Raw genomic sequence first — 14,983 nt, 5'->3', positions numbered from 1 at the left:
CGTACTCTGGTTGGATAAGAGATTCTGGCTGGACTTGCAGCTTATGGTGACCATGTCTCCTGCAGAAACAACCAGAGGAAATGGAGACTGGGTCATCACCATGTCCTCACAGGACCTGCGGTCAGAATAATCAGGAATGGACCATTAAATTTCTCTCTCTTTCTCTCTCTCTCTCTCTCTCCCCCCCTCTCTCTCACACACACACACATTTAAATTTTTCACATATGCATTGGAACATTTCATTTGATATTCACTATCAATTAGTATTAAAAGTCAGCACACAATTAGGTCCATATGGAAGTAGTAATTTTTTATCACTATATCTTAAAGTTAGCTTGCCAGCCCTATAAATCTATTAATCTGAAGGACTCCCAGCACTTAAATCTCTCACCAGAGGCCCAGAGCCACAGGAAGATGCACACCTGTGTCTGAGACAACATCCTGCTCGCCAGGTCTGCCTTTGAGCTCAGGTCTCATTGCAAAGTCCTCATGTATAAACTGTGGGCAGCAGGGCCAGGCATGCAGGAGCCTTGAAAAGTCATTAGCAAATAAGAAAGAAAAAAACCTGTACTTCAGGGGTGGGGGGAGTATTTGATATCATTTAAGACATAAAAACACCAGAAAGTCTTGTCTGAGGAAAAAAAACAACAGAACTCAACATAGAAGTTCAAAGAATCCAATCTACTCGATGATGGAAGTAGGGGCTTAGTTTAAATCAAAGTAATATTTATAGGTTTAATTGTACAGAAATGACAGGCTAAGTACATAAATTGAAATATATATTATATATGTATACATACATATATACATATATAGAGAGAGACAGAGAGAGTAGAGAGAGATATGAAGTTCAGCAATCATAGGAAATATATTTAAGTTGAGTTTTTCATTAGTGACACCTAAAATCAAGAATTCTTATATAATAATTTAAAGGCTATAAAAACAGAACAAAATAAAGGAAAAATTGTGGAAATGAAGAGACGTAGGGAGGGAGGAAAGAAGATTGAAGAAATGGTAAAAAAAAAAAAAAAGAAGGGAGACAAAGAGAAGTGACAACATTGGGGCCAAATTCCGTCACCTGTGACAAGGCAGGCCTCAGCCTTGGCCACCTTGGCCCTGAGGCTTGAACAGCACTGCCCACACCAGAGCTCAGGACCTGGCTCAGCAGCCACAGCCAGAAGGCAGCCCAGAACCCACTCCTGGGAACCCTGCAAGGCCACATTCAAGCCAGGAGTCAGGGCTCTCAGCTAGGGTCAGTGTGACCAGGACCCTGGACACCATCCACCCAGGACTGCCAGGACTGCAACAGCTCTGAGTAAGCAGGGAGGGGATGGAGAAGCAGGATCCCCTGGGAAGTAGAGCTGCCCCTCACCCTGCCAAGACTGCTATTCCAAGGTGCATGTTGGAGAGGAGAAGGGCCACCATTCTGCCTCCATTACAGCCTCACTGCTGAGCGCACATGTGGAGCCTCTGAGGAGGCATGGCCATCCCAAGTCCTCTTGAATCCTCATTGTCCTGCAAGGACATTGTCCTATAAGGCCCAAGACCGCAGAGTTGGAAGTTCTGCACCCAAAATCAGAAGGATCACTTCAGTAAGAATGAAAACAATAGAAATAATACAGTAAACAATTCTTCCCAGATGTCAGATTTGGAACTGTGAAAGCACATTGAGAAAAAATTATAAAATGACATGATGGGCCAGGACATGAAACTAAAAACATAAACATAACCCTCTGGACCTTGTCAAACTCAAAACTTTTGCTTTCTTACTCTCAAAGGAACTCCAGCTACTTTCTTTCATTTTACTTACTTCTGCTCATTGAGAAAAGAAACACAGAGAACCGCACCTCCAAAATCCAGAAATGCCACCATGCAAACCCACCTCTCCTCACAGTGTTCTCAGAGAAGCTGTCACTAAGAACAGAAGGACAACCACAGGGGTTTATTGGTACTAGAGAAACCATGACAGGGGCTTTGGCTGATCATGGCCCACACACCAACTTCCCCACTGTGTGAAGGGAGTGTCAGGACCCTGTGTCTGGTAAAGCAGCATAGCCTTGTTGGCCAAAACAACACGGGCTCACTCTGTCCCAGCCAGGGAAGAAGGAGTCTGAAATCCATGTCCCAGTGCAATGGGCCCAGAACCCTCTCACCAGTGACCCACTGGAGCAAGGCCCAGAAAATCATCAGTGCAGATGCAATCACCCTGACTTGAGGAGAACCTGGACTCAGTCCTCTTCTACTAAGGAAATCTTCTGTTAAACCCAGGACTTTGTGACACATGCTGCCCAGTGGCTCTGAAAGAAAATAGCTGCAGGGGAAATAAATGCTCTCTCATCAGTGAGAAAGAACTAACAAAGAATGTTCCCCCTTGTCCATTCTGCCCAGTGGCCACAAGGGGTTCTTCCCTGAGGAAGTGATGGGAAGACTCTGAGTGTCACACACATGAAGATGACCAAGACAGAAAGTCTACGACTTTCCAGACCTTGCTCCCAGGAATTGCACACCCACTGCCTCAGGTGAACATGTTGCTTCTCCTATTTCCATAACAGGGCTGATGGATCTCCAGCTGACACAAGGGTTCCTTCTTCCTTCCCCACCAGCTTCTTTTGACCCTTCTGCCCTTAATGCATTTACTAGGCCAGGAAAAGCTGCCATCTAACACTGTCCCTGACACTCCCCTATTTCTCCTGGTAATAGGAGACACAGAAGCTCTGCAGCTGGCTCAACTGCCTCAGGTGGCTGGAATAAAATACCTTGATGGATCCTTGTCAGGTGGCACATGTCATCTTCTCTCCTTAGCTCAGAGGGAGTAAGCCAGTTGGCATTCCTCACCTAGAGGCTGACTTAGAGACAATCTCCCTAGTCTAGGTTCAGTACTGTCCTAGGGTGGCAGCCCTGAACACCATGACCCCCACAGGGCCACGCTTCCATGACAGGGCCTTCTTCCCAGGCCACAGGCACCCAGGGCTATTTCTCTACTGTATTTCCTCCAACTATAGAAGATATCTGATGTCCCTGGGCTCACAAGGAAGGCCCTTCCCTCCCTCACTCTCCCCACCCAACACCCACCAGGACATTTGCATGCTGCTAACTGGGGAGGACCTTCCTGCAAAGCTGACATAAAAGCTCAGCTCTAACCTGCCCTTGACTCACCAGGACTCCTCAACTCAGCTTCTCAAAATGAGGCTCCCTGCTCATCTCCTGGGGCTACTGCTGCTCTGGATCCCTGGTGAGGACAGAAGGGATGAGGAGGGAGAAGGGGGAGGGAGGCGAGCCCTGAGCCCCCATTCTGCCCATGGGTGCTCTGTCCACATGAGAGAGGTACAAGTCTTGGCCTCTAGGATGTGCTTGAACTGGTTTGGTCTGTGTGAGAGAGGAACATTCCAGAATAAGCAATGACCTGCCTGTGATGAAGATTGTCACATGAAAAGAGGGGGATGTTATAGGTGAATTCTCCAGTTACTTATGGCTTATAAAACTTGATTCCTTTCTTAAAAACTGATATTTAGGCCACATAAATCAAAATCACAAATACTACTTCTATGGAAATATACAAAAAATACAAATATGTCTCATAATATTGAAAATAACTATGTTGTTTTCTTTTTCCAGGAACCAGTGGGGATGTTGTGCTGACCCAGACTCCTCTCTCTGAGGCTATCACACCTGGACAGTCAGCCTCCATTTCCTGCAAGTCTAGTCAGAGCCTCCTACACAGTAATGGAAACACCTATTTGAGTTGGGTTGTGCACAAGCCAGGCCAGGCTCCACAGGGCATAATATATAAGGTTTCCAACCCTGTCTCTGGGGTCTCAGACAGGTTCAGTGACAGTGGATTAGGGACAGAGTTCACACTGAGAATCAGCAGGGTGGAGCCTGAGGATGCTGGGGTGTATTACTGTGCGCAACATACACAAGCTCCTCCCACAGTGGTGCAGCTCCGAACAAAAACTGCCCTGCCTGGGTGGCACAGCTTCCACATGAGCTGCTGGGCTGAGCAGCAGCTCAGCAGATTCTCTGCCCTTTGAGAGGAAGGTGCTGGGAACTCAGGGAACAGGTGCAGCTGAGGTTTGTGGACCATGACTTCCTGGGCCACAGCTCAGGCCACACCCATGAGTGGCACTGTCTGCTGCAGCAGCCTGGCCTGGCATGTGGAGGACAACACAGAGTTGTCCAGGGACCTTCTGAATGAGCAGACAGGATGAGCATGGACACTGAAGGAGGAGCAGGACCTGGGCCCTGGGAAGGACTCTGGCAAAGAATCCAAGGACTCTGACTGGGTGCCATTCAGTTCTTGCCCAAGAATTTATTGTTCTGCAATTTTTTGTGAATTATAAAAATGAAAAGGAAACTATAAGAACAGGTGATGAAAATGAGAGAAAAGTACAGAGGCCAGAAGAGGAGGAAGAGCAGTTAACACTTAAGTGAATGTCACCAGAATGGCTCATCTGAGAAGCAGAGTCTTGCAAAGAGACAGCAAAGGGAGAGGGAGAGAAGGAGGGGGATGAAGAGAGAGAGAGACAGAGAGAGGGGTTTATCTAGGTGAGAGGGTTTGAACTGCTGGGTGGAGCGTCTGATTCTGGAAGCATCCAGGTGGAAAGAGATCACATGTGAAGAAGGAGACCAGGAGGACAAGGGATGAACATGGAGAAAGTTTAAATTGGAGCAGGCAAAGGGAGAATCAGTCCTCCATAAGGAACACCTGGGCAGGGACTCCTGTGGAGGAGGGGCACAAAGGACAGACACACATAGAGGGAAGTGCAGACAGAGGATGGCAGAAAAAAGTCATGTTTACTGCTCTGTGCCATCTTCTTTAATAACCCCAAAGTTACATATAGCCTCCACCAGTGACTACTTCAGCCAGTGTTCCTCCAACACAGAGTGCTGGCTCACTGAGATAGGGTCCAGGTGGATGCAAACACAGAGACCTCTCCTTCACAAGATGCCATTGTGTAAATCAGGTGGTGCATCCATACAGTTATCCTAATAGCCTCAGCGAGGAATTGCTGGGCATTCCAATCCTGGGAATCAAGGTGCCCGTTAACCACCAGGAGTTTTCTTCCTAGGGGTCCACTTCCCTGTCCTCTTCCACAGTCAGAATGAGTGTGATCCTCCTAGTGTGAAAATCACCAGATTGTCCTATGGGTTTGAGGAATAATGGTTGGCTCACTCCCCAGGTGGACATGTCCCTTCTCCTGCCTTGGGCAGGGCTACTGTCTCTCTAGCTGAAACACAGGACTCTTATCCCACCAGCTTCTCTGACACTTGGGGTCTTATTGCTTTCAACATGAAGAAACACTGTTCTTCACAGTCTCATATTTCTCCAGGTAATATCAAAACAGAAGCTTGAGACCTGGCTCCACTGGGTGTTGTCAGGGGTAAAAATTCAAAGATCAACACTTGTGAAGCGGGACTTGTCACATTGTCTCTTCCATTGTGAGGGAGCAAGCAGGGTGGATGTTCCCTATCAGAGACTGACCTGCACTCTACCGCTAGATCCTTGGGACTGTGCTGTATTATGAAGGAAAGCCCTGGGCACCTTGATGCTCACAGAGCCAGGCTTCCAAGATAGGGCCTCCTAACCACACCACAGGTAGCCTGGGCTGTTTCTCTACTGTATTTCCTCCAAATGTACAAGACTTCTGATGTCCCTGGGCTCACAAGGAGGTCCCATCCTCCCTCACACTCTCCACTCAGCACCCACCAGAGCATTTGCATGATGCTAACTGGGGAGGGTCTTCCTGCAAGGCTGACATAAAAGCTCAGCTGTAACCTGCCCTTGATTCACCAGGACTCCTCAGCTCAGCTTCTCAAAATGAGGCTCCCTGCTCAGCTCCTGGGGCTGCTGCTGCTCTGGATCCCTGGTGAGGACAGAGGGGATGAGGAGGGAGAAGGGGGAGGGAGGCGAGCCCTGAGCCCCCATTCTGCCCATGTGTGCTCTGTCCACATGAGGGATATGCAGGTCTGTCCTCAGGGACAAGGCAGCTGAGGTCGATTAATGTGAGAGAGTATTCCAGAAGGAACAAGAGATTGGGCTGTGATGAATATTGTCACATAATAAGAGGGGGATATTGTAGGTCAATTATAGAGAGGCTCTTAAAAATTACAAAATTTGAGGTGTTTTTAAACATGAAAATTTGTCTGTATAAAGCAAAATCACAAAAACAAGTTAAGTTGTAATACATAATAAAGGAAAAAACACAAATTCTCCTAAAGTATTTATATAATCTTGCATTGAATTGTAATTTTTTTTTCAGGAACCAGTGGGGATATTGTAATGACCCAGACTCCTGTTTCTGAGCCTGTCACTCCTGGACAGTCAGCCTATATCTCCTGCAGGACCAATCAGAGCCTCCTACACAGTAATGGGAACACATATTTGCACTGGGTTGTGCACAAGCCAGGCAAAGCTCCACAGGGTCTAATATATTTTGTTTCCAACCGGTACACTGGGGTCCCAGACAGGTTCAGAGGCAGTGGGTCAGGGACAGATTTCACACTGAGAATCAGCAGGGTGGAGCCTGAGGATGCTGGGGTGTATTACTGCTATCAAGGTATACAAGTTCCTCCCACAGTGGTGCAGCCCTGAACAAAAGCCTCCCTGGCTGGGTGGCCCAGCTGCCACATGAGCTCTAGTCTGGGCAGCAGCCAAGGAGATTCTCTGCCCTGTGAGAGGAAGGTGCTGGGAACTCAGGGAACAGTTGCAGCTGAGGTCTGTGGACCATGACTGCCTGGGCCACAGCTTACCCCACACATGAGTGGCCCTGTCAGCTGCAGCAGCCTGGCCTGGCATGTGAAGGAAAAGCACAGAAGTGTTCATGGATCTTTTTTATGAGAAGACAGGATGTGTGTGAGCACTGCAGGAGGAGGAGGACCTGGGCCCTGGGCAAGACTCTGGCATAGGCAGGGGATGGTGTAGGGACCTTCTGCAGGTCCCTTCATGGTTCAAATGCTGTTCTTTGTGAAATTGGGGTTCAAATCTAATCACAAACTCACACAAAATATGCCAAAGCCTATAATAACTTATGAAAAGAAAATGATGGCTTATTAATTGGGCACTGAATCTGGTATTTCTCTCTTATTATTCCAGTGTCCAGCAGGGATACAGTGAGGATGCAGTTTCCACTCTCCCTGCCTGACACCCTTGACTCCCTGCCTTCATCTTGGGAAGGATTAGAGTTGGAAAAGTCACCAAGAGGGTGGAAGGTTGTGCTGTGGTGATGAAGGTTATTTCTAGATAATAGAGCTCCTGGTGAATGTAACTGAAATTCCAAGGTTTTATTTGTGATGAGCATTAAATTTATATGCAAATATTGATTTATGTGGAAGAAAAATAATTCACAATTTTTTTTAATTTAAAAATAATGTTGTGGATAAGTAATTTTTTAAATATCTGGAATCCCAGAAATGTGAAAGAAGCAATTGTGGTGAAGGGAAACTGTGATTAAATCCAGACAGTTAGTTGTCCTTTCTTTGGAGAAACCACTAAAGAGGCTGCTCACAGAGGAGAAATCACTCAGAGAGACACGGAGGTGTGTAAAAGGCAGATGCAGGAAGGCATGAATTAGTGAATGAATGTGCACTGATATTGGCTGCACAAATGATGGTTGAGTACCTTGTGCAGACCGAGATGTAAATAAACCTGGAGAGCTTGAAAAGCAGTGTGTTAGCACAAAAAAGGGAAATAAATGTAATTATAAGGTATTCTGCTTCATACAGTAGAAAAAGTCTACTGGGGGTGCAGAGCCAAGCGGAGCCAGCACAAGTAGCAGCCTGCCACAGCGGGGAAATCCTGTGGGTCTTGGAGAGAAGCCAAGATGTAAATCATTCACCAGCAAACTTCAAGGTCAGAGTGAGAAGGCACCCTGGCCTGGCCGAGTGTTTTCCAAAGAGGGACTGCGCTCTTGCGGTTCAGCCATCACCATGTGGTTGTATTCCTGCTCATCTTCTTCAGTTGTTCATTGCTCCATGCTTCAAGAAAAACATTTAGCAATGTCAAAGTTAGTATCTCCAAGCAGTGGACCCCAAATGCTTTTAACACAACACTTGAGCTGCCTATAGAGATCTGGAGCAGCAACCATTTATTTCCCAATACAGAGGAGGCTACTCTTTTCCTTGGAATGCTGAGTATTATTTTTCTGTTCTCCTACACTTTGGGTCTTTTCATCAGTGGCATGGTTGGGGATAGGCTGAATTTACGATGGGTTCTCTCTTTTGGCATGTGCTCTTCTGCATTATTGGTGTTTGTCTTTGGCACTCTCACAGATGGCTGCACTTCTACAACAGATGGCTCTATTGTTGCCTGTGGATTGTGAATGGCCTGCTGCAGTCCACTGGCTCGCCCTGTGTGGTCGCTGTGATGGGCAACTGGTTTTGGAAAAATGGGCGAGGAGTTGTCTTTGGTCTCTGGAGTGCCTGTGCTTCTGTGGGCAATATTTTGGGAGCATTTCTAGCTTCATCTGTTCTACAGTATGATTATGAGTATGCCTTTCTGGTGACAGCGACTGTGCAGTTTGCTGGTGGGATTGTCATCTTCTTTGGACTCCTGGTGTCACCAGAAGAAATTGGTCTCCAGGTATTGAAGCAGAAGAAAACTTTGAAGAAGATTTCCACAGACTGTTAATTAATGGTACTGAAAATGAAGGTGAATATGAGCCTAATTACTCTATCCAAGAGTCCAGAACTGTTGCCCAAGTGAAGGCAATTTGCTTCTACCAGCTTCTTCCTGGTGTCAAATCGTAGTCATTGGCCTACGCCTGCCTTAAACCAGTGAATTACTCCTTCTTCTTCTGGTTGCCCTTTTATCTGAGTAACAACTTCAGATAGAAGGAGGCTGAAGCTGACCCGTTGTCCATCTGGTACGATGTTGGAGGAATCATAGGTGGGACTTTGCAAGGCTTCATCTCTGACATCCTACAGAAGAGAGCACCAGTGTTGGCCCTTAGCCTGATCCTTGCAATTGGCTCCCTTGTTGGATACAGTCGTTCTCCAAATAATAAGTCCATCAGTGTGCTTCTGATGGCGGTTACAGGGTTTTTTATTGGTGGACCTTCTAATATGATTAGCTCAGCTATTTCAGCAGACCTGGGTCACCAAGAGCTGATCCAAAGTAGCAGTGAGGCTTTAGCAATGGTCACAGGAATTGTTGATGGAACCGGAAGCATTGGAGCTGCTGTGGGCCAGTATTTGGTGTCTTTAATCCAGGACAATTTAGGATGGATGTGGGTTTTCTACTTTTTCATTCTCATGACTAGTTGTACAATTCTGTTTATCTCACCAATAATAGTGAGAGAAATAATCTCTCTTGTGTAAAGGAGACAAGCTCACATATTGAGTGAGTGACTGTGCCCACAAGAAAAAAGAACAGTGGGAGACACAAGACTATAAGATCTTTTAATTCACTACATTTGGGGTTGTCTAAGAGAGCCAGCATAAACTCGGCTTACCAGACCTCTTTCAACACTGCCAGCCACCCTGGACACTGGCCAGGAGTGAAGACTGCATTATTTTTCTACACTATAGGAATTACTATTGATGATTTTTATTGTTGTTTCATGAATGTACTGGATGGCAGATGAATCTACCGGCATCCCTGTTTATACCTTTAACCCTGATAACATATTGGCCTTGGACCCTGTACTGCAGCCTCAAGAACTGATGAACAGGAGAGAACTGCACATGGTTTCCATGAATAATGAATAAAAGGGATCATTGCATTTTGCTTTGGTAATGACTTTGCAGAGAGTGGCTCACCTCTGAAGCATCAAAGCTTGAAAAAGAGCTCCTGCAGGGTTGAGCTGCAAACCCATCATGGACTAAGAACACCTCTACCAGCTGAGCTGGGAAAGATGGTGCCAAGTGCTTGTTGGCTCGGGCACTGTCTCAGAGTCATTTGCTAAAGAAGCAGACTATCTCCCAATTATTGTCAACTTGTTCTGCCTCTTCACTCACAATTAGCTTTGACAACTGGAGGCCTTTTGTGATTTTGAGGACAATCAGGCACATTAGTTATCTTGAACATTCCATTGTGTAGCTCTCAACCCCAGATTTGCTGTCTGGGAACTTCAGGGCCCTCTGGGAAGTGAATCTGCTAAGCCCTATTTTTGGTGGATTGATCTCTGTCACTACTAGGTTCCTGGAGTTCCCTCAGCAGAAGACAGAATTAGAGGAAAATCGTGGAAGTGTTTAGAAGTGTGAAGAGTGTGATGTTGACTCATGTTGATGGGATTCTGGGTCTGAGGGGTATTTTCTTTAGAAGAAGGTAGTGTATGTATTCAAGGCTGTAAATTCTATATTAATCGGTGTTTTAAGGTTACTATATGTATTTTAAATTATGTAAACAAACTAAGAGGTAAATGTGCAATTTTGAGGGATACATAATTTGCTTTGAATTAGCAAATATTTTTCAATCTCTTGCTTTATACTTCAAAATGTGTTATGTGTGATGAACTTGTTGATGAAATTTAATTGTGTGGATTTTTGATCACTTTATTGCTTGTTTAATGACATAAAAGGAAAATACAAAACACAGGAAGGAAAAATAAAGCAACTTTTGTAGGAAAAAAATTAAAAAGGCTACTGGGAAAAAAAACAGAGCTTCTGCCCAAGAGGCACCTGCTCCTCCACTGACCAACATCCCACAACATGCTCAAGACCAACCCTGAGCCAGGGCCACACAGGAAGCCACGGCCTTATTCCTCACTCACAAAAAGGCAGGGTGGTGGGGAGGGTAAAATGCTAATAGCTTAGCTGCTGGGTTGGGGCAATATTTTACACAAAATTATTCAATGCTTGCAACCAAACAGTAAGAAGTTAAAAAAAAAAGTGATGGCAAAGCTGTATTGTCCGTTGGGCACACAAAGTTATGTTGTTTCACTGGGTAATGAAAACATGCATGTATCTTACATAATGTTAGCATCACAGAAAGAAGGTCTATGGATGGAAGGGTTGAGTAGTTCCTTAATTGTCCATGAAGTGTAAGAGTGCTAATGAGCTGACTTATCTCTGTAAAAATAAAGAGTGTCTTTTGTTTTCTCTTTCATGGTTTGCCTTGTTAAAGAGTGATTTTGGTGGTGGTGGGACAGTTTTCTTTAACAGATAAAAACAATATTCAATAAGTCAAATTCAAGGCCTCCTCTCCCACAGGAGCAGAGAGAGGAGGCCATGGGCTTCACATGGTGCTCCACATGGAGCCTCCATAACCTGGGTCCCCACATGGTTGTGTGGAGCACCCCTGCCTGGCCCAGGAGCACACAGCCTTAACAGTATGCTGTGGTGCTAGATGTGACAAGTACAGTGGTGACCTCCATCCTGAGTGCTATGAATGCACAAAAGACAACCTGAGTGACAGCATCAAGAGACCACAGGTCTCGCTGAGTTCCTATACTGATGCTGTCTTAACAGATAAAAATGTAAAATTAAATTTATGCTTGAAATATAGATCAGCCTCTCCAGGGCTGAGGCTATGGTGAGTATATATCCAGGTTCATGTCACCCTCTTGTGGTCAAGAAGTGGAACATCCTAGCACAGAATTCAGTGAGAGGAACCTACCTGAATGTGAGCCACCTCTGTGTCAACAGGGTCCTGTGCCCTCTGCTCTCCACAATAATGCTCTACAGCTCCAGGAAGAGAGCTCACTAACCTGTCCATCAAATTGGGCACACACTCACACCCAAAGAGAAGTTCAAATCCCAACTGTTATGAAGAAAAAGGAAGAGGGCAGAGCAGAGGTGTCTAACCAGGTCCCTCACTGATTTCAGGACTAACTCAGGCCAAAACCAGGTGTCAAGTCAAACCAGGTGTCCCACCCTCCTTCTCCAGTATAGAATCCAGATCCAAGAAACAGCAGGATCAACGACATACACCTTTCCAAATACACTTATTTCATGAGCTCCTTCAAGATGGACTTCTTTTGTCACCTAGGATCAGTGTGAAGTGAATAAATACCTTCCTATCCCCACTGTTGTCTCTTGGAACAGTTTGAACCTCAGCTTGTAAACTTTTTTCTCATTACATGTAATAAAATTTGCACCTATTACCCTGTCTGTGAGTGTGAACTTTAACATGTCACTTCTTCCATGAGATTTTCAAGTATGAATGTCACTCCAGAGATGCTCCCTGAGGTCAAGTGGCCTCAAGGTGCTCAGGCTCACACCATCTAGTGAGCTATAGCTTTGCCCACCCTAAAATGAGAGGAGCCATAAAAAAGTCTCCTGCTAATGAGCAGCAAGACCAGAGTCTACAGTAGCATCCCAAACCCACAAGGAGCAATGCCCAGTGTCCCCTGCACTCTCCAGCTCTCCCTAATTTTCCGCAAATGTTGCAGACATCTTCTCTTGCAGTGTCCCTGAAGGGCAGCAAGATTTGAAGGGGACCTTGATAGGAGAGTGCTCACTGCTGCCCTCTGCTGGCGCAGCCCACGCTTTGCACAGTCCCCTGAAGGTCCCTCCTTTTTCAGGGCCCTTTGCCTTCTTCTTGTGAGGATTCCTGTGATGCTGGGCCAATGGCTCAGAGCTACTTCAGCATCTCAGAATATTTGGTTATGAAGAGTCAGACCCCTCGCTTGTCCTTTGACTGCATTCTACATGTGGGAAACAGACTCAAACAGAACATGTGTGCACCAGGACCTGGACATGGTTCATCCAAAGAAACTCCTAATGTTCTGCCCTCAAGGGAGACACTCCTGAAAGCCCACAGCAGACAGCGACACACACAGGTGGCTCTATGCACTGCAGAAGCTATGCAGGCCCCTGCTGAGATGGTCCTTAAATCCCAGCTTACCACTCCTCTCTCAACCCCCTTGCATCTTCAGCTGGTGACAAAAAAAAAAAAAAAATATATATATATATATATATATATATATATATATATATATATATATATATATATAGAGAGAGAGAGAGAGAGAGAGAGAGAGAGAATAAAAGACAATCCACACATGGAGGTATCTTTCAAAATCAAAATGCCACAACACAAACCTTTCCCTATTTGTGTCTTTATGTTCAAGATAGAACCTTTTTTTTTTTGAATTCTCACTTTATTTACTACTGAAGTATATTTAAATTTTATACTCATTTATTTTTCTTTAATATTACATTCAAATATGATTCAAGAAAATATCAAAACTTGCCCTCCAAGGCCAATATCTCCTTAGCTTTGGCCTACTCTGAGCATGTGCTAGGAGGCCAGGAGCACAGTTGACTTTTAAACACCAGAGATCCCTGTCTTCATTCAGAGAGGACTGGCCTGGGAACAGAGCCCTCCACATGGAAGGTTCAGGGCTTCCAGCTCCCTGCAGAAAAGAAGCTGGGGGATAAAGACCCACCACACAGATACCTCAGCAGACAGCTACAGGGCTCTGAGAAGGTCCAGTGCCACAGAAGAACAGAGGAAGGGAGGAAGCAGCAGTTTCTGCAAGTGTAGGCAGAAGTTTTGAGAGATAAGTACTCAGCAATAGGCAAGTCAGAGAGGGGGCCAGGTAGAGAGCACAAAGGAGAGGGGCCTGCTAAGAAATACCACCAGGCAGCAACAGGGGTCAGAGTGGTCACCAAAACCACTGTGAGAGCTCACCTACATCTGAGTTCTGAGGTGCAGTTGACACGTGTTGGCTACTTACTATGTGGGAGGCTCTGGGTTAGATCTCTGTTGAGAGCCACAACCATGTCAAGATGGTGCCTGGCATTTTGCCAGAAGGAGTGGTTGAGAAGTAATGTCAGCGAGCCATTAAGATGATGATAATTAAGTTAAGCTGTGTATAATTATTAAGATAATGATGGATTGCTGTAACTGGATGATGTTAAATTAAACAAGCTGTGTATTCAGTTGTGTATATAAACCTCTGCTGTCCAGCAATAAGGTGGCTGCAGCTACCTCGGGTGCCTTCTACTTTTGAGTTCTTGCAGACTTCCCATTGAGTTCCAGTTGAGTTCCCATTGGGTTCAGGCAATAAAGTTGTTCCTGTTTTAACCTACAAGTGGCTCATTACCTCCCGGTTATTTTTGCCTAACCAAACTGTGGCAGATCTCCAGAACTGCAGGAAAAACTGAGGGAGGGGATGCCAGGCCCACCCTCATCAGGGCAGTGGCTCTCTCCATGCGCTGAGATCTAGGAAGCAGGGTTACAGAGCTCCCGTGAGGCTCCAAAACCACAGGCCAAGTGCGGGAACCATGGGTGTCCCCCTAGGACAAGAAAAATTAGCTTCTAAGCTCAGTGAGAAACCACCACAGTTACCCAGGGGAGAATGTGACATGTATCAGGCTTTGGTTATTTATATTTATTTTGATGAAAGTCCTGCTACATTTCCCAGGCTGGCCTCTAACTTGCAATCCTCCTGCCTCAGCACTCTAAGTCACTTGGATCCCAAGGATGCACCCCAAGTTCAGCTGCTTTGCTGTTTTAAGATGATAATGGTTACTATGTGAAACAGAAGAGTATGGAAAGTCATTGACCATCAACCCTTCTGTACATTTGTTTCCCAGGAAACTTGATCTAAGCAATAAAAATTAGAGATTTCTAAGAATGTGATATGTGACCAGATACTAAGGTACACAATATTCACCTATGATATCTTAGTGAATCCTCAGGCAACTTTCTAAGATATATGTTATTATTCCCATGTTGCTAATGAGAAACTGACATGTGGGGAAAGTGAAGAGACTAACCTGGTATCACACAAAATCCTTAAGACAGAGCGAAGATTCTAATCCTCTTTGGGTGGGTGCTGCATGGACCACCCCATGCCTCCTCCAGCTGGGAAGAAACCTGGGAACCAGAGGAAGCCACCAACCTGCCTATAGCAAGGCCAGGTGTCTGGTTTCTATGGTGATATCAGCATGGGGCAGCAGGATGGATCCACTGGGCTCTGAAATAGCAATATGGTGGTATAAGCAGAAAGTCAAAGGGGAGAATCCATAGGTAAATTGCAAAGACTGATGCCTGGGGGACCATTGCATAGGAGGCCACAGCATAGCTTGATCCCAG

The 14,983-nt window shown here is 45.6% G+C and overlaps 1 pseudogene; it reads left to right on the top strand.

The window, feature by feature from the left end:
• Positions 1 to 8,196: 8,196 nt before the first annotated feature.
• Positions 8,197 to 9,360, top strand: LOC101976805 (sugar phosphate exchanger 3 pseudogene; annotated as a pseudogene).
• The last annotated feature ends 5,623 nt before the right edge of the window (positions 9,361 to 14,983 follow it).

This window comes from Ictidomys tridecemlineatus, chromosome 12 (assembly GCF_052094955.1).
Source record: "Ictidomys tridecemlineatus isolate mIctTri1 chromosome 12, mIctTri1.hap1, whole genome shotgun sequence".
NCBI lineage: Eukaryota > Metazoa > Chordata > Mammalia > Rodentia > Sciuridae > Ictidomys > Ictidomys tridecemlineatus.
Note: the sequence above shows the minus strand (reverse complement) of the source record. Positions and strands in the feature narration are given on the sequence as shown.